This window comes from Protopterus annectens, chromosome 12.part0 (assembly GCF_019279795.1).
Source record: "Protopterus annectens isolate FY-2018-M chromosome 12.part0, PAN1.0, whole genome shotgun sequence".
Classification (NCBI taxonomy): Eukaryota; Metazoa; Chordata; order Ceratodontiformes; family Protopteridae; genus Protopterus; species Protopterus annectens.
The window spans coordinates 1,278,904,729-1,278,930,252 of NC_056746.1; the positions used below are offsets into that span (position 1 = coordinate 1,278,904,729).

The following is a 25,524-nucleotide window of genomic DNA, read 5'->3' on the forward strand; positions in this document are numbered from 1 at the left end:
ACACACAATTCGCCGTAGCTTACAAATGCAGTAAGCTGTGTATAGTTTGCCTCTGTTTTATATATCTCCTCTCCCTCTGCAGTATAGTGTTTTTTTTTTGTTTTTTTTGTTTACTTTGTTGGTACTCCAAAGTTGCATTATGCTGTGATGGTGCAACTCCCGTTTTGTGTTTTTTTTGAGGAAGGCATCTTTAATGCAACTGTACTACAGAATTCACTGGCAAGTTAAATTTCTATGCCACTTCTTCTTTTTCTTTCGGCTGTTCTCGTTAGAGGTCGCCACAGCGGATCATCTGTTTCCTTTTCTTCCTGTCCTCTGCATCTTGCTGTGTCACACCAACCACCTGCATGTCCTCTCTCACCACATCCATAAACCTCCTCTTAGGCCTTCCTCTTTTCCTGTTACCTGGCAGCTCCATCCTTAGCATCCTTTTTCCCAATATACCCAGCATCCCTTCTCAGCACATGTCCAAACCAACACAATCTTGCCTCTCTGGCTTTGTCTCTAAACTGCCCAACCTGGTCTTGACCCTCTAATATACTTATTCCTAATCCTGTCCACCCTCGTCACACCCATTGCAAATTTTAACATCTTTTACTCTGCCACATCCAGATCTGACTCCAGGCTTTTTGTCAGTGCCACTGTCTCCAACCCATATAACATAGATAGCCTCACTACCCTCTTGTAGACCTTCCCTTTCACTCTTACTGGTACTCATCTGTCACAAATCACTCCTGACACTCTTCTCCACCCACTCTACCCTGCCTATACTCTCTTCTTCACCTCTCTTCCACACTCGCCATTACTCTGAACTGTTGATCCTAAGTATTTAAACTCATCCATCTTCACCAACTGTACTCCCTGCATCCTCACCATTCCTCTATTCTCCCTCTCATTCACACATGTATATTCTGTCTTAGTCCTGCTAACCTTCATTCCTCTCCTTTCTAGAGCAAATCTCCACCTCTCCAGGGTCTCCTCAACCTGTTCCCTACTCTCACTACAGATCACAATGTCATCTGCAAACATGATAGTCCACAGGGACTCTACTGTATGATCTCATCTGTCAACCTGTCCATCACCATTGCAAATAAGAAAGGGCTCATAGCTGATCCTTGATGTAGTCGCACCTCCACCTTAAACAAATCCGTCACTCCCACCACAGACCTCACCATTGTCACACTACCCTCGTACATGTCCTGTACCACTCTTACATACTTGTCTACCACTCCCAACTTCCTCATACAATACCACAGCTCCTCTCTAGGCACCCTGTCATATGCTTTCTCTAAGTCCACAAAGGCACAATCCATCTCCTTCTGACCTTCTCTGTACTTCTCCATCAACACTCTCAGAGCAAGTATCACATCTGTAGTGCTCTTTCCTGGCATGAAACCATACTGCTGATCACTAATCATCACACCTCTTCTTAACCTAGCTTCCACTACTCTTTCCCATAACTTCATGCTGTGACTGATCAGTTTTATCCCTCTGTAGTTACTACAGCTCTGCACATTTTTAATTCCAGGGAACCAACATGACTGGGTAAGGCAAATACTATGTTCACTTGATTCCTGGCTACAGAGGGATGTACCACAACCAGTTCCTGTTTGGGGGAATATGCCAACTGTTGATTTAAAGTTACATGAATTTAAGAATAAATTGACTCAATATCGAAGATTACAACAAGAGAATATATATTTTAGGGAATGTCTAAGTCCCTAAAGGTCTTTGGACCTGGAAGTACCCCTCAGGTTTAATTCAACATTCCCTTCTATACCAGGATCTCCTGGCAATGTTTGACAGACATGGGTGTGAGCTCTTGGAGCTTCTAGTTAAGCACAACAGTGTTGCCCTGGACAAATTATGTACTGAAATTAAAGAACTCAACAATGCTATTAACAGTCTAGGACTGCATAAAAGTTTCAAAATTCAGTACAAAACTATTTTCAAAGAGATTGATAACCTGTCAGTCCAAATTGCTAACCGAAAAAGTAAAAAGCTGGAAAGGGATAGATGGGCCTATAATTCAGGTACAGCCTACCCTGCCTGGGAATATTAACAGATGTAATGTGGTCCTATCTCGCCTACATTCTTTACTCACTGGTTCGGAGCCGAGAATTGGCTCTGACTTGGCCAACTTATTTCTCTAGCACAAAGTCTCTAATTGGCTGGGCTAACCCGGTATCCCAAGATGCACCTCGCCCTAGCCCCAGATCTCGTTTGCCGCTCGTAGAGTTAGGATGTGGTCTCGCTTGGCTGTGGCTAAGTACCCTTTTTCAAAACTTTTCATAAGTCTTTAGCAGTCTGTTTCTCGACAAAAGCTATTTTTATAGCTAGTTTTTCATTGTGAGTGTACTGTGTAAGCGAGTTGTGTTGTTTTTGTGGTATCCCTTTGTTTTGGCAGGCTAGGCCCATTTAAATTAGAGGACCTAGTCCTCTCCTGTGTTTGTGTAAACTTGTGTTGTTTGGTCAGTAGTTAATTTCCTTGCTGTACCAAAGAAACGTTTAAATTAGAGTTTCCTTGCTTGTTCATAGTTTGTTTTTTTTTCCCTGCCTTCCTCTTGTGTCTGTCGTCGGTTGAGTGGGTGCTTGAACTACTACGTCTAAAGAGCAGAAAGAGCATAAGCCCTCTGAGTTTAAGAAATGCTCAAAATGTGGCTACAAGATGTCCATTACAGATGGGCATTTTATCTGCGTTTATTATCTTGGTGCTATTCACCTGCAAGAGTCCTGCAGTTTTTGCCACACTTTCAGCCCTAGGGTAGTGCAGGAAAGAAAAAATAAGTCAATTTAGAAGGGCCTGGTTAAGCCTTCCTTTGAGGAGTCCTTAGACTCTTCTTCTAATACTAAGTCTAAGACTTCGAAGGGCAAGAAAAGATCTCCGGCTCCATCTTTCTCATCAGGGCCCCCGGAGAATGTTTCGAAAGTGGATACTGCCTCCTCGGCTCCCTTGTCATCGGGGCCGCAGGAGGTATCTGTTGTACTGGAGTCGACCTCGACTCCGATATTATTGGAGCCTATTCGGAGCCTGTCACCCAGTGTTAGGCCGGAGTCTCCAGGTAGGAGATCCCGTTCTCCTTCTGTTTCCTCCAAATCCTCTAGGCTGTCTGATTTGGATGTGAATAAGGGTGGTCCAGAGGCTCCTGCAGTCGCCGGTGTTAGCAAAATTATTCTTGGCTCCGACGCAGTGGCTCCGGAGCCAGTTCCTATTCCTGTACCGATGATTCCTCCTCTGAGCACCCCTGTGTCATCGGAGCCAGAGTGCTCAGCGCCGAGTGATGTTCTCGTGTCTGCTCCAATACCCCTTGCGAGTTTATCGGAGCCTACGTCGGCTCCAACCATGTCAGTACCGTCCTCTGGTTTCGGTACTCTGGTTTCCTCGGTCGGACCCGAGGGGGATACCTCGGGACTCTTGTCGGTTCCGAGCCTCCCTCTCGGTGCATTGGCTCAGGGAATCCCGACTCCGGTTGTGGTCTCGGAGACAGGCCGGTCCTCGGATTCGGGGGGACCTGCCTTCGAGGCCATGAGGAGCGCACTGGCCAGATCGTCAGTTACATCACTCGGATCGATCACTCCTTCTTCCTACACCCCGGCTAGAGCCTCTGACACCCCCCCCATCTGTGGATGGCGGAGTCCGAAGGTCTGAGGATACCCCCATGAGCGGTCCCCAACTTTCTGAGGGCTCCTCAGAGTCTGTGCCTGAGGAGTCCCCTAGAAAGAAGTTGTGCAAGAGGAAGCACATAGACTCCCAGGACGAGTCCCTCACTTCCGATACCGACCTCGAGGAGTCGGAGGGGTCCCCTAAGTCGTCCTCCGATGTCTCTTTCTCCAACATCCTGGAGATCTTGAGGCAGAGAGGTGACTGGCCGTCCAAGACCCCCTCTGAGGTGGAGTCGGTATTCCTCAAGGCCTTCGGAGCTCAACCCTCCGCCTCCTGGGTGTCTCCACCCTTTGATGAACTCCTGGATTTGATTTGTCGAAGGGTGTGGGAGACCCCTGATTCCGTGGAACCGGTGCCCAGACGTCCAGATAAGTTCCTTTCTGCTCCCCCGGGGAAAGAGTTCCTGGCCAAAGGGGTTTCCGTAGATGCCTTGGTGGTGGCGACAGCCACTCAGCAGGAAGTTGCAGAGGCTTCTTCTTCCGTCCATCCTCCTAACAAGGAGTCCAGGAGTATGGACCAGTACGGGAAGCGTACCTTGTCTTCAGCGACCTTTACCTTGCGGTCGCTGAATTATCTTTGTCATTTTACTCGGCTCCAAAGAGATCTCCTTAAGGAACTAGGAGACATTCTGACGTGTAACATGCCTGAGGCAGTAGTGCAGACTGTTAAAGCCCAGTTGTCTACCCTTGGTTCCATTGTCAACTCGTCCATGAGGCTCATATCCAATGCAGCCGAAGGGGCGAGTAGGGCAGCTAGCTCAGGTGTAGCTCTCAGAAGGCAAGCCTGGATGCGCCTGTGTCATTTCGTGGAGGCCTTTAAGTCTTCCTTCACTGATGCCCCCTTTGATGGGTCCTCACTCTTCGGGACCAAAGTGAAAGACACCCTCACCAGATGCGAACAGGAGGGGAAGACCCTATGTGCCGTAGGGGCCAGTTTCTCTCTTCCTTCTAGGCCTTACCCCAAGGCTCAGAGAGGAGGGAAAATGTGGTTCAAGAAGTCACAGAAGTCTTTCCCTGCCACTCAAGGTGAGTCCCCCTCCAGAGGCAGAGGAGGGGGAAATTATTCTGGAAGATGCCGTCCTAGAGGCAGAGGAGTCCCCCGCAACTCGGGAGACCACAATTCCTTTCGTGGGTTTTCCTTTCAGCGTTCCTGAGGTGTTGCCCGACTGTGGACTGTGCTGTTCCGGAGCCAGTCAGGGGCCGAATTTCGTTGCATCAGGAAGCCTGGGAAAGCATCACCCAGGATCGTTGGGTGCTTCGAATAGTTACCGGAGGTTACACTATCCCCTTTTTATCAACACCCCCTCCAGTGAAAAGAATCCCGGACGTTCCAACCAGTCAGCGGGATCAAGCAGCACTAGAAGTTTCAAAGCTGCTAGAAAAAGGAGTCATCCAACCAGTCCCCTCTGACCATATCAGATCAGGAACTTACTCAAGACTCTTTTTGGTGCCGAAAAGAATAGGGGACCTGAGGCCCATTCGGGATCTCAGCCGATTGAATCACTACGTTCTGAAGTCCAAGTTCCGGATGGTCACTCTTCAGTCCATTTTTACCTTGCTGGAAAAAGGAGTATGGATGTGCTCCATCAATCTCAAGGATGCCTACTACCACATCAAGATGGACAAGGCAGCCAGGAGTCACTTACGCTTCCTGCTGGGAGCCAGTCACTTCCAGTTTCGTGCCCTGCCCTTTGGTCTCACCACAGCCCCCAGGGTGTTTACCAAGTGTTTGGCAGTGGTGGCGGCTCACCTGAGACGTCGGGGATTCCAGGTGTTTCCATATCTGGACGACTGGCTTCTCACCGCCCCCACCAGGCATCTCCTCATTCAAGCCAGGGAGGCTACCATTACACTTTGTCAACAACTAGGAATTACCTTGAACTGGGAAAAGTCTGCCTTGCTGCCCTCACAGCATGTTGTTTTTATAGGCGCAGAGCTAGACTCTGTTCAAATGCGGGCCTTTCTGCCACAAGAGAGGATAAGAGTGCTGCAGTCTCAGATTCACGCATTGTTGCCCCTCAAGAGAGTTCAGGCCAGGTTAGTTCTCCAGCTCCTGGGATCCATGGCTGCCATCATCATGCTGGTGTCTCTAGCCAGGTTACACACGCGGATCCTACAGTGGCTCCTTTCGGCCTAATGGTCCTTTCAGAAACTTCCTCTTTCCTACTTGATACTTCTCACGGAACAGTGCAAACAGGACCTCCACTGGTGGCTATGTTCCACCAATCTGGACAAGGGGAGGAGCTTGATTCCTATGTCTCCAGTGTCCACGGTGACCACGGATGCCTCCCAGATGTGGTGGGGGTGGGGCATTATCTTGGCAGGACGGTCCAAGGCACGTGGCAAGATCACGAGGTACACCTGCACATCAATGTTCTAGAGATGAGAGCGGTATTACTAGTGTTGCGGGCACTCCAGAGCTTTCTTCCTCTGGGAACAATTGCAATTCACTCGGACAGCATGTCCGTGGTGTGGTACCTGAACAAGCAGGGGGGAACCAAGTCTTACCCCCTCTGCAGAGAGGCCATGCGAGTGTGGCACTGGGCAGTGTCTTCCCAACGGTTTTTAGTGGCAATGCACATTCTGGGAAAGACCAACGTGATAGCGGACAGGCTGAGCAGAACTATTCTGATGCCTTACGAGTGGTCCCTGAACAACCGAGTGGCAGTTCAAATTTTCAACAGGTGGGGTCAGCCTTGCTGCGATCTCTTCGCCAGCCCTCTCAATGCCAAATGCAGCAAGTACTTCACACTGATCCCCCCACAGGGGGAGTCGCCCAGGGACGCTCTAGTCCACGATTGGCCTTCCGGTCTGATCTATGCTTTCCCTCCGTTTCCTCTGTTACCAAGAGTGATTCAGAAAGCCATATCCTTGGGAAGCAGGATGATTCTAATCGCTCCACACTGGCCTCGACAAGTATGGTTCCCTTTTCTTCAGCAGTATGCAGTGGACGGTCCATGGACCCTGTGCCAGACCTACTGATTCACATGTCAGGACAGCTCCATCCCTCCCTGCGAACCCTCAGGTTGACAGCCTGGCTGCTCCACTTCCATCACTAGTCAGACGACATTCCTTTTCGCCTGAGGTGGTACACATCTTGACTTCATCTCATAAGTCTTCCACCAGAAGAATTTATTCCAGCAAATGGAAGAGATTCTCCATTTGGGCTCAGGTCCAAGGTTTGGACCCCTTCACAGCCCCAATTCCGTCGGTCTTAGATTTTTTGGCCATGCTTTTCCGACAGGGCTCCGCGCCTGCTACCATTAAGGTGCAGCTGGCTGCAATTTCCAATTTTCATACATCTTACCAGCCTTCTCTTATGAGCCATAAACTTTGTAAGGCCTTCTTGAAAGGCGCCTGGCTACTTTGCCCTCCTGTTTCAGAACCTGTCATGCCATGGGATCTAAACTTTGTGTTACAAGCCATCACTTCACCACCCTTTGAACCGGCTGCCACCTGTGAATTAAAATTTCTATCTTGGAAGATGGCTTTCCTAATAGCCATTACATCGGCCAGAAGAGTATCAGAGATTCAAACTTTGTCCATTAAACCTCCGTATTTGACCTTTCATAAGGACAGAGTTTCCCTGAGACTTAACCCGTCCTTCCTTCCGAAGGTGTCATCCACCGTTAATCTTCATCAGTCTATTAAGTTACCAGTGTTCTTTCCAAACTTTTCCAATAAAGCAGAGTTTAGATTTCACCAGTTGGATGTGCACAGACAACTAGATTCTACTTACACAGGACTAAGCATATTAGGAAGTCTGATCAACTGTTTGTGTCCTTTTCAGAAAATAGAACAGGTTGTCCTATTTCCAAGAGCACAATTTCTAAATGGATCAAAGATTGTATTTCCTTTATCTATTTGTCAGCAGACAGAAATTTACCCTTTCCCGTCAAAGCTCATTCTACCAGGGCAGTGTCTACATCAATAGCTTACCATGCCAGGCTTTCATTGGATGATATTTGTGCTGCGGCCACCTGGGCCTCTCTGCACACCTTTATTACTCATTACAAGTTGGATGTGGCTTCTAGGGGCCGGGCTTCCTTTGGTTCCACGGTTCTCAGGAGTATTTTCCTATGAGCCGCCCAGGATAGAGGTGCTGGGGACGCTGTCCCATGAGTAAAGAATGTAGGCAAGATTGGACCACATTACATCAGGTAGTTATGTACTCACCATAACGATAGATGTATGTGGTCCATCTCGCCTCACATTCTTACTTACCCTCCCACCTGCCCCCTTCCTATAGGGTTTGGAGGAAAATTGGCTCTGAGAACCCTTCAGTGTCAGTTGTTTTTTCTTTCCTTTCTGGCTGGAGCTCCTTCCAGTGGTGGTTGTGTGTGTGTCAGGTGTGACTGGAATGGCTGCAAACTAGATCTGGGGCTAGGGCGAGGTGCATCTTGGGATACCGGGTTAGCCCAGCCAATTAGAGACTTTGTGCTAGAGAAATAAGTTGGCAGAGTCGGAGACGATTCTCAGCTCCGAACCTGTGAGTAAAGAATGTGAGGCGAAATGGACCACATACATCGATCGTTATGGTGAGTACATAACTACCTGATGTTAAGTTGTCATTCTCGCCTCCATTCTTGCTGGAAGGGTTCGGAGCCGATCCTCTGCTCCGACTCGGCCTATACTATAGCTCGAGAGCTATTTTTACTGGCTCGATGCAGCCCTATAACCCACAATACCATGCGCTAACTCCCCAGATCTCGTTTGCCGCGAGGTTGTCTTTTTTTACCGGCTCAGGTCAGTAAGGGATTTATTCTATTTAACTAAAATTTCAGGTAGTTTCTCCAGTTAGTTACCCTTGTTTAGGTCCCTACTAATTGCCTTATTCATACAACCCTTTTTATAGCCCTTTTTCCCTTCTCTAGTTAATTTTTATCTTTGGGCCTATGGGCTTTACCTTAGTTTCCCCACCCCTTATAGTGTCTGTGTGTGTGGGTTTTAGTCAGTTCCCTTAACTTTCCTAATTTTAAGTTGAGTGTGTGTGTGGACTGACTGTGTTTACTGTGGTTAGGACTATGTCCAAAGACACTAAGGTCTCTGGATTCAAGAAGTGTGACTCGTGCTGTCAGAAAATGTCTCTGACAGACGGTCACACTTCTTGTGTCTATTGCTTGGGGCCTTTACACCTGCAGGACTCTTGTTCCATCTGTCACGGGTATAGTTCAAGAGTCCTGCAGGAGAGGCGTAATAAGCTCATCCTAAGGGGCTTGTTAAAGCCTGATGACTCCCCGTCCAAGTCTGGCTCGGGGAAGTCTTCAAAAACCGCCAAACCCTCGGCTCCAGCTTCTGAGTCGAGGGCTGGCGTTATCGAGACGGCTCCGACATCGGTTCTATCTGGATCCGAGGTGGGTAAAGTGGTATCCGCTCCGAAACCAGCATCGGAGCCGACCCCAGCGCTCTAGATCCCCCTCGATAGACTCCGTCCGATCAGCTCCGAGATCCCCTCTCCTATCAGAGCGGAGTCATAGGACTCTGTCATCTAGGTCATCCAGGCTCTCCGACCACGACATCGAGAGGGTGGTCAGTAGGCTCATAAAATCTCAGGCACTAGCCCAAATGCTCCAGAGCCCATCTCACCAGACTGTGGCTCCTTCAATACCGCTATCGATTCCTCCTCCTCTCGAGTTCGGAGCCGGAGTTTGTCGGAACCGTAACCTTACCCACGTCGGAGCCGATACTCCCACCTTCGGCTCCAGTGTCGTTGGCTCCGACCTCTTCATTGGTTCCGTCCGTGGAGAGGTCCAGGCGCCGGTACTCCATTGTCGGCTCCGAGGGGGCGAGTGGCATCGGACCCTTGTCCGACCCCGCTCTCCCTCTCGGAGCTTCGGCTCTGGTTAGTTCGGCCCCGACATCATTCTCGGAGCCTTCTCTGTCGGTGCCGGGGGCGGTTCCGGTCTCTTCGGAGCCGGGACTACTTTTGGTATCTGATAGGGGAGCCTTCAAGGTGATGAGGAGCGTGCTGGACCCAGTGTCCACTCCAAGGTTAAGTTCTGCAGCTCCTCCCTCTACAGTGCCTGTTACGGTCTCTGGCCACCCTCCTATATCTGACAGCAGAGATCTGAAGCGTAGGGTACCCACCTTGGGTGTCTCCTCCTCTTCCGAGGGCTCCCCTGAAGTTTCAGGGGAACCCCCTAGGAAAAGAAAGTGCAAGAGGAAGCACATAGACTCCCCCGAGTCTGTCACGTCAGACACCGACTTGGATGAGTCTGAGGGTTCCCCCAGATCCCCCTCTGAGGATGTCTCTTTTTCAGACATCCTGGAGATCCTAAAACAGAGGGGAAATTGGTCCACTCTCAAACCTTCCGAGGACGAGTCGGTTTACCGCTTTTGGATCTCACCCTTCCACCTCCTGGGTGTCTCCCCCTTTCGACCCACTAATGGAGGTAGTGGCTAGAAAGGCGTGGGCAGCTCCTGATTCAATGGAACCTACCACTAGGAGGCCTTCTAAATTTATTTCTGCACCAGAGGACAAGTCCTTTCTCACCAAAGGCGTTTCAGTTGATGCTATGGTAGTAGCAGCAGCCACTAAGAAGAAATTGGCTGATCCTTCTGTACCTGTTCATCCTCCTAACAAGAGTCCAGGACCATGGACAGGTACGGCAAGCGGACATTTGCTTCAGCGACCTTTACTATGCGAACGATGAACTATTTGTCATTTCACCCGCCTTCAGAGAGACCTGCTCAAAGAACTGGGTGAAACGGTACAGGATCCTTCTGCTGCGGGGTATCAGGACAAGATAAACTCCCAGCTGGCCACCCTAAACTCCATTGTTAACTCCTCCATGCGGCTTATCTCTTACGCAGCCGATGGAGCGAGTAGGACCGCTGGCACAGGTGTTGCGTTGAGACGTCACGCTTGGATGCGACTCTGTAACTTTGCCGATCCCTTCAAGGCGTCCTTCACCAACACCCCATTTGATGGTTCAGAATTGTTTGGACCTCAGGTGAAGAATACCCTCACCAGATGCGAGCAAGATGGTAAGACTCTCTCTGCTGTAGGAGTCCATTTTTCCACACCTTCTAGACCTTTATCCTAAGGGACAGAGAGGTGGAAAGATGTGCTTCTGCAAACCACAGGGAGTCGCGCCTGCCGCACGTGGTGAATTTCCCCCTAGAGGCAGAGGGGGGAATAATAACAGACGCCGCCCTAGGGGCAGAGGGGGTCCACAGAACCAGGGTTCCAGGGAATCTTTCCCTGACCAGCCCTTTCAGCATCCCTGAGAAGCTGCCCAACTGTCCACCTTCGGAGACAGTCGGGGGAAGATTATCTCTGTACCCGGAAGCCTGGCAATCCCTCTCCCAAGACACATGGGTACAGAAGATCATATCCGAGGGTTACAAAATTCCCTTCACTTCCCCTCCGGTACAACCACCAAGACCCCTACCCACACGTACCACCCGCACAAAGGGGTCAGGCTCAGCTAGAAATAAAAAAGCTGTTAACAAAAAAGAGTCATCCAGGCAGTCCCAGCAGATCAGCTAGGATCCGGAATCTACTCCAGATTCTTTTTGGTACCAAAAAAGACTGGAGACCCATTTTGGACATCAGCAGATTGAACAACTCTGTACAAAAGACAAAATTTCTGATGGTAACACTGCAGTCCATTCTACCCTTTTTGGGCAGAGACAACTGGATGTGCTCCTTAGACCTCCAGGACGCGTACTATCATATAAAGATACACAGGCGCTCCAGGAGGTTTCTCTGCTTCCGGCTGGGAGCCAGTCATTATCAATTCAGAACCCTGCCCTTTGGTCTCACCACAGCGCCCCTGGTGTTCACCAAATGCTTGGCAGTGGTCATGGCTCACCTGAGACAAAAAGGATTCCAGGTGTTTCCATATCTAGACGACTGGTTCATTTCCGCTACCACCAAGCAGCATCTTATAATGGCCAGGGATTACACTATTCAACTTTGCAACAGTCTAGGTATTTCTATAAATTTTGCAAAGTCCTCCTTGTCGCCTTGTCAATGTATAAACTTTATAGGCGCCATATTAAACACCACAGAAATGTCTGCAACATTACCACCTCAGAGTGTGTCAGATATAAGGCGGAATGTTCAGTCCCTGTTTCAGCCCAACAGAGTTCAAGTCAAGCTAGTATTGAAAGTGTTAGGCCTCATGGCAGCAGCGATTCTTCTACTCCCATTAGCCCGCTTCCACATGAGGCTCCTTCAGTGGATGCTGTTTTCTCAGTGGTCCTTTCAACAGCTACCAATGACTCACAATATTTTGATAACCCCTTCTTGCAAGAATCATCTCTCCTGGTGGATGGTTTCCCCTCAGCTTTTTCAGGACAGACCCTTTGTTCTCCCCCCCCCCCAGTTGCCACGGTGACAACAGATGCCTCCCTGATCGGGTGGGGGGGCATTATCAGGGCAGGACGGTCCAGGGCACATGGCAACAATCAGAACGCCACCTGCACATAAATGTCCTGGAGATGAGGGTGGTGCTTTTGACGTTGCAAGCCCTTCAGAGCTCTTCCCACAGGGACTATAGCAATTCAAACGGACAATATGTCTGTAGTGTGGTACATAAACAAGCAGGGCGGAACAAGGTCCTACCCCCTATGTCGAGAAGCACTCAGACTTTGGCAATGGGCGATTTCCTCTCAACGGTTTCGGATAGCAACGCACATCCCCGGGAAGTCCAATGTCATAGCAGACAGATTGAGCAGAACTATCCTCATGCCTCACGAGTGGTCTCTAAATCAAGCGGTAGCAGACAGAATATTTCAGAAGTGGGGCCAGCCTTGCTGCGATCTTTTCGCAACTCCTCAAAACAGCAAGTGCCTCGACTTCTTCACACTCTTTCTCTACCAGGCCATCCCCCCAGAAACGCTCTTGTTCACGATTGGACCCGGGGTCTTCTATATGCCTTTCCTCCCTTGCCATTGATCCCGCAATGAATTCAGAAAGCAACCGCATTGAGATCCAAAATGATCCTCATTGCCCCGTTTTGGCCTCGACAAGTATAGTTTCCGTTTCTGCACAGTTACCTACTGGAACAGCCTTGGCATCTGGAACCCCTTCCGGATCTGTTGACCCATCTCACGGGCAAGCTGCATCAGTCTCTTCATTCCCTCAACCTCACAGCTTGGTTGCTCCACTTCCAGCCTTAGCCAGGCTTCCCCTTATTTCTCCTCCTGTTCGTGATATCACTCTAGCTTCCCATAAGTCCAATACTAGGAAGACGTATGCGAGTAAATGGAAGCGTTTTTCGCATTGGGCACAAACTAAGTCCCTAGATCCTTTCCATGCACCCATTCATAAGGTTCTAGATTTTCTGGCGGAGCTTTTTCATTCAGGGTCATCGTCGCCCACTATCAGGGTACAATTAGTGGCCATTGCTAATTTTCATGTTGGGCTCTCAGAAGCAAATATTATGCCCCACAAACTTTGTAAAGCCTTCCTCAAGGGCATCTTTTTGCTTAGACCTCCAGTTAAAGATCCACCTCCACAATGGGATTTGAATTTAGTTCTAACCTCATTGATTCTGCCTCCTTTTGAACCTGCAGCTTCTTGCTCCCTCAAGCTTCTTTCTTGGAAAACTCTGTTTTTAGTAGCCATAACATCTGCCAGAAGGGTATCGGAACTTCAAGCTTTGTCGGTCCGTCCCCCTTATTTGGTCTTTCACAAAGACAGGGTAACTCTCAGAACAAACCCTTCCTTCCTACCGAAAGTGTCCTCGGAAACAAATCTAAACCACTCCATTGACTTGCCTGTCTTCTTCCCAGACTATGCCAACAGGGCTGAACAGAAATTACATTCATTAGATGTTCATCGCCAATTACGGTATTATCTATACAGGACAAAACAACTCAAAGTCAGACCAGCTCTTTCTCTCTTATGCTGCAGGAAAGAAAGGGCTTCCGGTATCGAAGGTTACTCTTTCCAAATGGTTGACATCTATCATTACCTTTGTCTATGAGTTGAGACACAGGCAACTTCCATCTAGGCCTAAGGCTCATTCAACCAGGGCACTATCAACATCAATGGCATTTCAAGCAAGTTTACCACTAGATGCCATATGTGCAGCAGCTACATGGGCTTCCAAACATACCTTTATTGCCCATTACAAACTTGATATAGCCTCCAGAAATAGAGCTGACTTTGGTTCCACTGTACTCAGGAGTCTGTTCCATTGAGCCACCCAGGACTAAGATGCTAGGGACGCCGTCCCATCCAGCAAGAATGAAGGCGAGAATGACAACTTAACATTAAGAAGTTATGTTCTTACCATAATGTTCCATGTTAGTTGTCTTCTTCTTGCCTTCTTTCTTGCGTCCCTCCCTCCTGCCCCTAGCCTGGATAGACTTCAGGTCTCGGAGTCCTTCCATTTCTGGAGATATAACATGTTACGGTTTCCCAGTATCCTTAATGTTACTAGCAGGGAGCCCGTACTTGCAAAGGAGGATTATGATATTATATTATATTTATACTATGTCTTAGCTTCCAAACGAGATCTGGGGAGTTAGCGTATGGTATTGTGGGTTATAGGGCTGCCTCGAGCCGGTAAAAATAGCTCTCGAGCTATAGTATAGGCCGAGTCGGAGCCGAGGATCGGCTCCGAACCCACCAGCAAGAAAGAAGGCGAGAAGAAGACAACTAACATGGAACGTTATTCTGTTAACTTGAACCAAGATGAACAACAAGATGACCAAATGGCTGACCCTTTAGATTCACTAGTGGTGATGCACTCTGAGAGACTGTGGAATTGCAGACAGCAGAAGCAGAGTCCTTACCCCCAAGGCAACAGGAGGGAGATGGCAGTATCAGAGGAAGGGTTACAACAACATGAGATACCAGAGTTGACTGTTTCTGAGACTTGTAGTTTACAGTGCTTCTCATGATTTTAAAATTTATAACTACAGTATTTCCTTTTCCTTTGTACACGCTGATTTTTTTAGCAGGGAAAACAGCTTTGTTCTTAATAAATCTATGGATGATGATCAACTTATTTGTGACTTGAAGATGTATGAACGGAATCTGAATTTGAAATACATTCACAGAAATAATCCCAACAATGATTATTTGACTAGTAACAGTGATTTACGGATACCCAGCGTATATAATCCTGAATTACATCACGCTGTAAAGACTTTTGAAAAAGCATGTGAAATTGACTTTAGGCATTATTTGAACAATTCGTCTGGTTTTGGTAATGTGCCTCTTGAAGAACTTAGCTGTGTTAAAACAGTGAAGGGCTAATGGGGACCTTAGGATTATGCAGCCAGATAAGGGAGGGGGAATTCTGGCAATGCATAAGGATGACTATGTACAAAGTGTTTCATTTACTTTATAGTGAGACTTATTGTGAGGCTTCACTGAATGAGGTTAATTTGGCCTACCACAGAATCAACTATGAATTAATGGACGTGTTAACACAAGATCAGATCTCAGTAAGAGTATAATTACATGTCCGTAGAGTTTCCTAAAATACCAGTGATCTTTGGAGTCCCAAAGATCTGCAAGGACTTAAGGACCCCCCCCCCCAATACATCCCATAGTCTATTCTGGGTGGTCTAAAACCAGCTGCATAGTTCAAGTTTTGGACAACAGGTTAAAACATGGCGTCCTTAAGATTCCTCATATATGCCTGGATTCCTGGCAAGTTCTTAGTTTGTGTAATAATCTTGTGCCATTTCATGAAGGAATTTTTTTAACAATTGATGTGAAGGACCTTTTTAGTTGTATACCTCATCAGATAGGTCTGGAATGGTTTTCAGATTTTTTACACCAGGAATTGGAAATTGAACAGGACTTCATTAGTACCTATACCCAATTAATGGAGGTTGTTTTGAAAAATAATTATATACACTTTGAAGGCCATTGTTTTAAGCAATTACTGGGGGTAGACATGGGATCAGCCTGTGGCCCCCTTTTTGCTAACATCATAATGGCTTGGTGGGAAAAATGTTTATTTCCCAGTGTTTATTATACACACATCTCCATGTGCATTCGATATTTGGATGATTTATTTGTAGCTTGGAAGGACCCCATCGAAGTTATACCACAGTTCATAGACTATATTAACTATACGACGGAATTTGATTTACCTATACCATTGATACAGAAAAAATATATCTGGATGTCTTGATTTCAGTTTTTTGCATTATACTAGTAGTCATCCTATACATGTCAGAAGAGGGTATAATCAAAAGTCAGTTAGTGAAAGCCGCACATATGGTTTCCAAATTTAATGATTCTTTGGATGAATGTACTACTATGGCAAAAATGGTTTTGGACAGAGGGTATCCCACCTTCTTTAGTTAATGATATAAGAGAGGAAGTTATTTTGAAGCTCAGAACAGGCATTTATCAACATCTTTTAACAACAAATAAGCATGATTTCCCTAAATTAACTAATTCCAGAGGAGGGGTCCCAAACGAACTTGGGTCCAATATTCCCGATGCACTTGTTATTGTTCCAAACAATCACAACAATATCAATATTATCAATGATACTTGCATCGTTAATAGAGGTGAATCATTTTGTCCTTTTGTAACCACATTTTCTAGTAATTGAAAAAAACACTCTGCTGCACTACTAGAGGTAACTAGGAAAAACAGTAAATTCATAAGAAAAATTCTTCGTTAACCACCACAGCTGAACCAGATATATTAAAATAAAAATAAGAACTTTAATGTGGTAATAAAATTCCTGAAACGCAGGTTTCTATAAAAAAAACAGGGAGCACAAGTTCCCAAAGATAAGCGCTTTCAGCTTAGTTAGCCTTCATCAGATCATAATCATGATTCGTGCTCTCTAATACTTAAATCTAAAAACAACCAATTGCTGTCCTCTTTTGGCACACACCTTCCCTATCATAATATTCTCCAATCAGGGTTTCAAAGCTGGGTGAACCTCCATAGCTTGAACCAATCGCTCTCTTCCGATTCTTTGCCCAATAACCAATGGCGCTAGTATCTCTTTAGCCAATTGCACATCCATTTCCTAATTTTATTGTCCTGTCAATTCTGAGAGAGCTTTTGCCAATCATATTTTAACTTTGTAGTACGCTTTATTGCCATCCATTCATAATGCAGAACCCTTCTATTGGACCAATCACTTATTCTCTTCCGCATTATTCTTTGCTCTAGAGCCAATCCTTAGTCTTCTGGCTTTTAGCACTGTTTTAAGTGGAATTGCACTGTTTAAACCTGGAAAGCGATTTGCTCTCAGGTTAGGTATCCAGCTGATCTCTCAGACTTCAGTTTTGTTGTGCACATCCCCTTCCCTTACATTACAGGGAATTACTTCCATAACTTTGAACCTAAAATAATGTGACGGGTTACTTGAGACATGCACCGCAAGTGCATTATTTGGATCCAATTTCTTAATGTCCCTTAGACGGCGTAGAATACGTTCTTTTAGCTATTGATCTGTCTTGCCCACATAAAAAGTGGAATAGTAGGAGCAGCAGGCTAAATAGATCAAATGCTGTGTATTGCAATTTGCATAGACATCAAACTCATAAACGATTAGTACTTGGATGTTTAAAAGTATTGTCACTATCTATGGAAGTACACGCTTTATATTTAAAACCTCTAAATGTACCATTCCTATTGGTAATTGCTAGTTTCTCAAACCCATCTTTGTTGCAGAGTAATCTCTCTAAATTTTTTCTGTTTTTGAAAGTGAAATGTGGTGATTCTCCAATATTTTTCATTTTGTCATCTGCTGTCAATACTGGCCAAAACTTCTTGATAACATCACAGATTCATCTGTTGTCCATGCTATATGTTAGACTACAATTGGTATAATTTCTCTGTGCTCTTACTCTCTTGGTCATGCTATGTGAAGTTGCTCCTGTTTGTGAAAAATATGGGCAGCCACTTCCTGCTCGAATATCATTTAAATTAGTGGTCACAGTGAGATTCTTTTCATTATAGCCTCTACATTGCAGATTAGATCTTAGCTGGTGTATTCAACATCAAAATCTGTGTCATCCGTATAGAGTCGGGAGATTCTTACTGCTTGATTCTCAAATATGTTGCTAAAGTCATAGCCTGGATGCATACTTCAACGATGTAAATAATTTCTCCAAGTAGATTTTCTAAACATTTTTGTACTCAAGCCTGTTTCTGGATGCATGGAAACCCTTACATCCAGGAAATTAATGGTTTCCTTAGAATAACTAATTTTAAATTCTAGGAAATCCGTACTAGAGTTAAGGTATTGAGTAAACTCTTTCAGTTGCACTTCATCTCCTTTTCATAGGATAAAAATATCATCCACAAAACGTCCATAGTAAAAATATGCTTGTTCCATGGATTGAGACTGTTCAATACTTTTTCCTTTTCCCAGTGTGCTAACACTAAATTCGAATAGCTATTAGCACAGGGGGTGCCCATGGCAACCCCCCATACTTGTAGGAAGTACTCTGTACCATAAACAACGTTGTTTTCCAACACCAGTTGTAATAACGAGCAAAGTAGATCACACTCTAGATGGACTTGATGTACTTGATGTAGGAAAGATCGAATAGCCTCAACACCATAGTCATTTGGGAATGACTGTAAAGAGACTATTGATGTCCATAGTAACCAATATAACATCATCCATTCTTGTGAATTCTTTTGCCTTGTTATATGTCAGTTAAAAATGAACCAGTATCCTTCAATACTTATTAGCAAAAGGTAGTGCTTGCTTTAATTAATTTTCAATATAGACCGATTCAGTCACCCAGCCTCTGCCCGCTGCAGTCGGACATAGAGGAGGGTCCTGACTATCCTTATGCAATTTAGGTAAACCACTAATACTAGGAATAGTGAGATGTTCAGTTTCAAAAAAGGTCAAACAAGTCATTGGATAAACGTCTTTCCATTAGAATCTCATATAAACTTTATTTAACATTTATTGACCGGGAAAGTCCGACTAGGTTCCACAGAGCCTGTTTTCAGCGGAGGCCCGGGGAGAAATGCTCCAGATGCATGTCTTTGGAATGCGGGAGGAAACCCATGCGAACCCCACACAGAAGGCACCCCAGTTGAGAATCGAACCGGAGAACCTCTTGCTGTGAGGTGACCACGTTAACCGCTGCACCACTGCGCCACCCACTGCTTCAGACACTATTAATCATCATTTCAATACCTCTTCTAGTTAGTTTCGTATAGTATTCTCATCCTGAAGCATCTTATACCAATCAGCATCCATTATTACCATGCAGCCAACCTTATCGGCTGGCTTCACCACTAGATCATTTCTTCGTTTCAATTGGTTCAAGACTTCTTTCTCTGCTAAGGTCAAGTTGTAGTAACCCCCTAGGCCATTTCTTTCCCCTCTTATTTTCGCCACCTCATCCTCACATAGGTAGGAAAATTCAATGGTGGGATGATTAACCGGGGTAAAATTACTAAGATGTTCTTCGTGTTTCACTGTTGCAGTCATCACATTTGGGTTATCTGCTTGCAGTAGCCCTTAGTCTGCCTGATTAACAAAGTCTTGGGTCCTGCGTCAGTTGCTGTCTCTCTTTCCGTGACGTCAGGTAGTCAGGGGTATAAAACATGCAGCCTACGCCATTACATCAGTCTTTCTTGCCGTGCGGTGGCCAAAGCAGAAGCAGTACAACTGCCTGTCGGCAGACTCCTGAAATTTTCGTTTTCGAGTTTCAGAACCGAAGTCTTCAACTAAAAGCTAAGTACCCCGTTGGGGAAACTTTTTCTTGCTTTAACCCTATATCAGTAAAAGTAAATAATTGCATTTCTTGTGGAAAGCAAATACTTCATAAAGATTTTTATTCGTACTGTATTCCTTGCCTAGGCCCTTACCGCAACATACCTCGCTGTCGGTTTTGTGCCATATTTAAACAATGAACTATCCATCTTTGGTATATTTTCGCTTCTAAATATTTTGGTGCTCTGTTCAATTATCCATATATGTCTTCGGTAAGCCATCTGACTACCGACATTCCGAAAAAACGCAAAGATAAAGACAGAGACAGGCCGCCTAGGTCCAAAGCTGCCGACGACGCTTCTCCTAAGCCAGTCACCGGTACTCAGTGAGGCGCTTTCGCAGCCCCTGATACCCACTACTTCAGATTCGCAGGCCTCTACTGAGACCCATTCGGAGTCTGGTATGCCGCGAGATGCTTCAACTGTGGAACCTGCAAATGTCTACCTTGGATAGGTCTGGAGCCGCGGCTTCTGAGGGTGTATTCAGGCCTACTGACTTGCATATTAAACCAACGCCATCTTCTTATTCAAGGCCTAAAACTCTAACCATGCCCAGAAAACTGACGCCCAGACTGCATGGTCAGGCCTCTATGCCTAAAAAACAAATTATAAGAATGGCTGAAGACCTTATTACTTTAATCGGGGGAAGCCATCCTTCCCCCTCTAAGAGACCTAGGACTGAGTTTGCTTATGATACTTCTGACCAGGATTCTGAAATTTTGGTTTCCTCTGATGACCAGGATTTACCTTTATCAACCTATGAGGATTCTGATGCTGAGGACTCTATTCCCTGTGCCCCCCCCCGGAGGATTTCTCTTTTGGTGAAACCTTGCATACTCTTAGGGAGCAATTTCATAGGTAGGTACTAGGCTATCGGCCCAAGGGCCTATGTAAGCCTAGCCAGCAAGGTTCCGTAGCTTACGCCATCCAAGAAAGTTATTTTCCTGTGCCACTGTCTAGCAGCGACACAGAAGTGATCCCCGGGGTGTATTTCCTATTTCCCATCCACTCCTCAAGATTTTTCTTGAAGAGTGCTAATGAAGAACTTTGCTTGACATAGCTTGTTCCAGAGTATAGGAAGTCTCTGGGAACAGGAATCTATCCCTCCAACGTGTCCTGTTTATTGTGGTGACAAGGTTTAGGTCCCTAGAGCATGTAGCTCGGAGGGATTGGGATTTCTTTAGGTTTAGCATATCCAACAGCTCTGGGTTTGACATAGCTTTATATGTTAGGCAGAGCTCACCTCTGAGTAGGCGATATGCTACAGAGTAAAGCTGGAGTTTTTTGAGGCGGTCAGTGTAGGGCATTTGTTTGAGGCCAGTAATCCTCTTTGTGAGGTACTTCTGTGGCCTTTCCAGCTGCTGCAGATGTCTTGTGAGGTACATTCCAAAAGGGACGTTGTACTCTATAATGGGTCTAATGAGTGACGAGTAGAGGGGAACAGTGACCTCTTTTTTTCCTGGATGAGAACCCTTTTAGGATGGTGTGCCACGTAGAAGGACTTCCTGACTACTGTGGCGATGTGACTGTCAAGGGAGAGACTACTGTCCACCTGGGTCCCAAGGTCTCTTATCACACATTCGGTGTTAAGTAGATTGTTGCCTATGTGGTAGTTCATGGGTACAGAGTTTTTACCAAAGGGGATGACACTGCACTTTTTGGCATTGAGCTTGAGGCCATGGCTCTGACACCAGGCATCTTTCTCAGTGAGGCCCTTCTGTAGGATGTCCACATCATTTGGGGATTTCGTTGGGAAAGTCAGGATTTCTCTGATTCTAAAAAGAGGCTTGGGGATTTCTTACTCCTGCCCCAGCACAGGCTTTTAGCTATCCCTCCTGTACTAGACAGTGTTGATGATGCCTTTTCGGAATCTAGCTTGGCCCCCTGACTCTTTACCTTCTGATCCCAGAAAACCTGATAGATGTTACAGGGTTCCTGACACTCTCAAGTTCCTTTTCAAAACTCCTACTGAGGATCCTGAGACCATTTCAAAGGGATCCAAGGGCATTAAAGCTACAACTGCCAAAAATCCTACCACCTCTGATAGAGACTCCAGGGCGCTGGATAGATGGGGTAAGAAGGTATACAACCTTGGCCATTAGGGCTTTAAACTGCCAGTTTCATATGTTAAAGTATCAGCAGCATATTATCGGATTGCTTAAACAGAAACTGATGTTGATTCCTAATTGTGCTGGAAATGAGGATTTACAGGATTTAATGGATTTTGCTGAACAAGTTGGAAAACATACTTTGCAATGTGGTTTTGATTCACTAGGGGCATCTTGCAGGGCTGCTGTCACTGGGTCTGTACTTAGAAGGCATGCTTGACTTAAGGAGCAATCATTGCCAGATCATGTTAAAGCTAAATTACTGGATGCTCCTTTAAATCAGGACCGCCTTTTTGGCAGCAAGGCAGATGTTCTTAAAAAGATGGAGGAAAAAGCTAAATCTATGCAAATTGTTAAAAATTTCTTACAAGTACAACCTCCAAGATTTAGTAGGCATTGGCCTTCTAAGCATTGGTCCTTTCCTGCCTCTTCCAGGCTTTCTCAGTCTAAACCCAGATCCAGCAGAACAGCCAGGCTTCAGTCCCAGGATACACATTGGACTAAGCAGTAGGGGGGCCCCACTTCCAAATCTGGAAGTAGTAAAACTCTCCCCTATGATAAACTGTCTCAATGACTTAACTTTAAAACTTCCAAGCACTTCTCAACTGACTGCCCCTTTGGAGGGAAAGATTGCTCTACATGCAAAAAACTGGGAACTCATTACCAAGGACAAATGGGTTTTAAATATAGTGTCCCAAGGATACATATTTCACTTCCACACGTTAACCAATACCAAACGGTTGGCCCGATGTACCCCCAAATCAGTGGGCAGAGGCTCAAAAGCAAGTACTCTGTCTCTTAAGCATAAAGGCTATTCAAACTGTACCAGAAGAGGAAAAAGGGACAAGGTTTCTACTCAAGACTTTTCCTGGTACCCAAAAAAGACAATTCATGGCGTCCTATCCTGGGCCTGTCTACTTTAAACACTTTTTTGGTGATTCCAAAATTCAAGATGCTAATTCTTCACCAGTCGCTTCCTATGCTAGACAAAGATGTCTGGTTGGCAACACTCTATTTAAAGGAAGCATACCTGCACATCCCAATCAGGGAATCTTGCAGAAGATACCTACGCTTCAAAGCAGGCTTCATGCTCTATCAGTTCTCTGCACTGCCCTTTGGCTTATCTACTGCATCCAGGGTATTCACAAAGTGCCTAGCTCCAGTTATTGCATTTTGCAAGCAAAGAAATATTCAAATATACCCATACCTGGAGGATTGTCTAATTCAGGCAGAAAGCCAGGACATACTTTTGAATCATCTGGCCTTTGTACAAAGGGTTCTAACTTGTTTGGGGTACACCATAAACGAAAGGAAATCACACCTGGTACCCTGTCAACAAATTGTATTCATGGGAGCAAGCTCGAATACAACTTCCCAGATGGCTTACCTCACACCAGAGAAACAAATTCATTTGACAACCTACTTCAAACAAGTGGCCACAAAAACCCTGCTATCTGCAAGACAAATACTGCAAGCCTTGGGGTTCATGGCCTCCTGCATTCTTCTAATTCCATATGCAAGACTGCATATGAGGAAACTACAGTGGTATATAAAACCCCCTGCCATCCAAACCCTAACAGACACATTAGACTATGCATGGGGGGCTCACCTGGCAGGGGAAGTGCATTCAGGGCAAATGGAACCCAAGTCAAATGCACCTGCATATCAATCAAAAAGAAATGTTAGCTGTACAGAATGCTCTGACAGCCTTCAAGGACCACATTCTTCCAGGACAACTAATGGTAAAGACGGGCAACACCACTGTTATGTGATACGTAAACAAGCAGGGAGGCACACATTCTTACCCCCTCTGCAGACTAGCCATGGCATTGTGGAACACAGTCTTGAGCTACCAAGTGCACCTGCAAGCTCAATTCCTGCCTGGAAAATTAAATACACTAGCAGACGGACTAAGCAGAAACCTCATGGACCCACACGAGTAGAAACTGGAACCAAGGATTTTCAACATGTTGACAAATGGGGGAGCCCAGATGTAGACCTGTTTGCCTATCCACAGAACTACCAATTGGACAAGTTTTGCACAAGGAATCCCCACAAACAAGCCTGGAAAGTGGATGCTCTGTCCTTCAGCTGGAAAAACCTATCAGTCTATGCCCCCCCCCTCTGCCTCTGCTCTCCAAAGTACTACTAAAAATCAAACGGGACAAACCAAGGATGATTTTGATTGCACCAGACTGGCTGCGCCAACACTGGTACCCCCTCCTGCGCAGTGTGTCACTGTTATCTCCATGGCACCTGCCTCAGGCTCCTTCCCTGCTGTTTCAGCAGGAGGCCCAGATTCTGCACCCTCAGCTTCTAACACTGAACCTTGCAGCCTGGCTAATTACTTAATCTCTCCTTTACCATCCCTCAGCAAACCTGTGATGGATATCATTTTAGAGGCAAGGAGGCCTTGTACTAGAAAATCTTTTATGCTGAAAAATGGAAAAGATTCTGTGCCTGGAACCAATCTCAAGGGATGAGCACAGCAGCGCCCAGTTTACCTCAGATTTTACAATACTTAACTGAGATGCTTCACAAGGGCCTGTATTTTTCCTTCATTGAAATCCACGCCTCAACCATTTCAGCTCATTATAACACAGAACCTTCCCTCTTCTGTCATCCTCTGCTCAAGCAGTTCCTCAGAGGGGCCAAAAATTTGAGACCACCCAGGAGAGCTCCAACCCCAGCCTGGGACCTTAACTTTGTCTTGGAGAAACTCACTCTACCTCCTTTCGAGCCAGCTGCTACTGCAGACTTAAAATTTCTTTCTTGGAAAACAGCTTTCCTTTTAGCAATCACTTCATCTAGAAGGGTATCTGAATTACAGGCCTTTATGGCAGTGGAGCCTTTCATCGTCTTTCATGCGGACAGGGTGTCCCTCAGAACCAATCCATCCTTCATGCCCAAGGTGGTATTCAGTGTGGCTCTTAATCAGTCTATTCATTTGCCAACCTTCTTTCCCAATCCACAGAATAAAGGGGAACGGATACTGCATTCCTTAGATGTGCACAGACAACTTAGATTCTACTTGGACAGGACTAAACCTCAAAGGAAATCTGAACAACTGCTGGTGGCATTTGCTGCAGGGGCAGAGGGGGAGGCTATTTCAAACCAAACCATTTCTAAATGGATAAGCCATTGCATTCATTTCTGCTATAAGCACCATGGAAAACCTATCCCCCAGGGGATCAGACCTCACTCCACCAGGGCTGCATTTACCTCTACAGCCTTTCTCAGAGGCGTCCCTACCAGGGACATCCTAGAAGCTGCTACCTGGAGTTCTGTACATACTTTCACCAAGCATTATCATTTGCCAGTTTTCTCTAATTTGCCACTGCAGTCTTGAAGGGCCTTATAGCTGGCCCTAATGCTATCTAAATTCCTTCTCCCAACCATAGCTTTGGGAATCTACCCAAATGTAATGACTGCAACAGTGAAACATGAAGAACATAGTACAGTTGTGTACACACCATAAATGCAGATGTTCGAGTGTATTCACTGTTGCAGTCCTGGTTACCCTCCCTCCAGCCCCCTAACTTCTTTTGGCTATACCTCTACTTTCCTTTACTGTGCTTAAAAGCCTTTTTGGTGTATTTGCTTTTTTGTTGGAGGTATATCTTTGTGCTTTTATATTTAATTGCTTCCCATTAGGGGGGGCACCTAACATATGGGGCAAGAAAAACTGATGAAATGGCGTCGGCTGCATGTTTTATACCCCCGACGACCTGACGTCATGGAAGAAGGGACAGCAACCGACGCAGGACCCAAGACTTTGTTAATCAGGTGGACTGAGGGCTACTGCAAGCAGATAACCCAAGTGTGATGACTGCAACAATGAATACACTCGAACATGTACATTTATGGTAAGTGTACACAACTGTACTTTTCTTATATTGCAAAGTATTGTGGTTATTGTCTACTCCAAAAATGGATTTGAGTGTTGCATTCCTAGCAAACAGTTGAATATTTGTTACAAACTCATTAAGGTCAGATGGAGTAGCTGGAATAAAACTCAGACCTTTGTTTAGTACTGAAAGCTCTTCTTCAGTAAGAGCCGCCTGTGAT

General features: G+C 45.9%; 1 protein-coding gene across 1 annotated transcript in view; it reads left to right on the forward strand.

The window, feature by feature from the left end:
* Positions 1-25,524, forward strand: part of HM13 (histocompatibility minor 13) — a 669,462-nt gene that overhangs the window by 447,262 nt on the left and 196,676 nt on the right. The window lies entirely within an intron of this gene.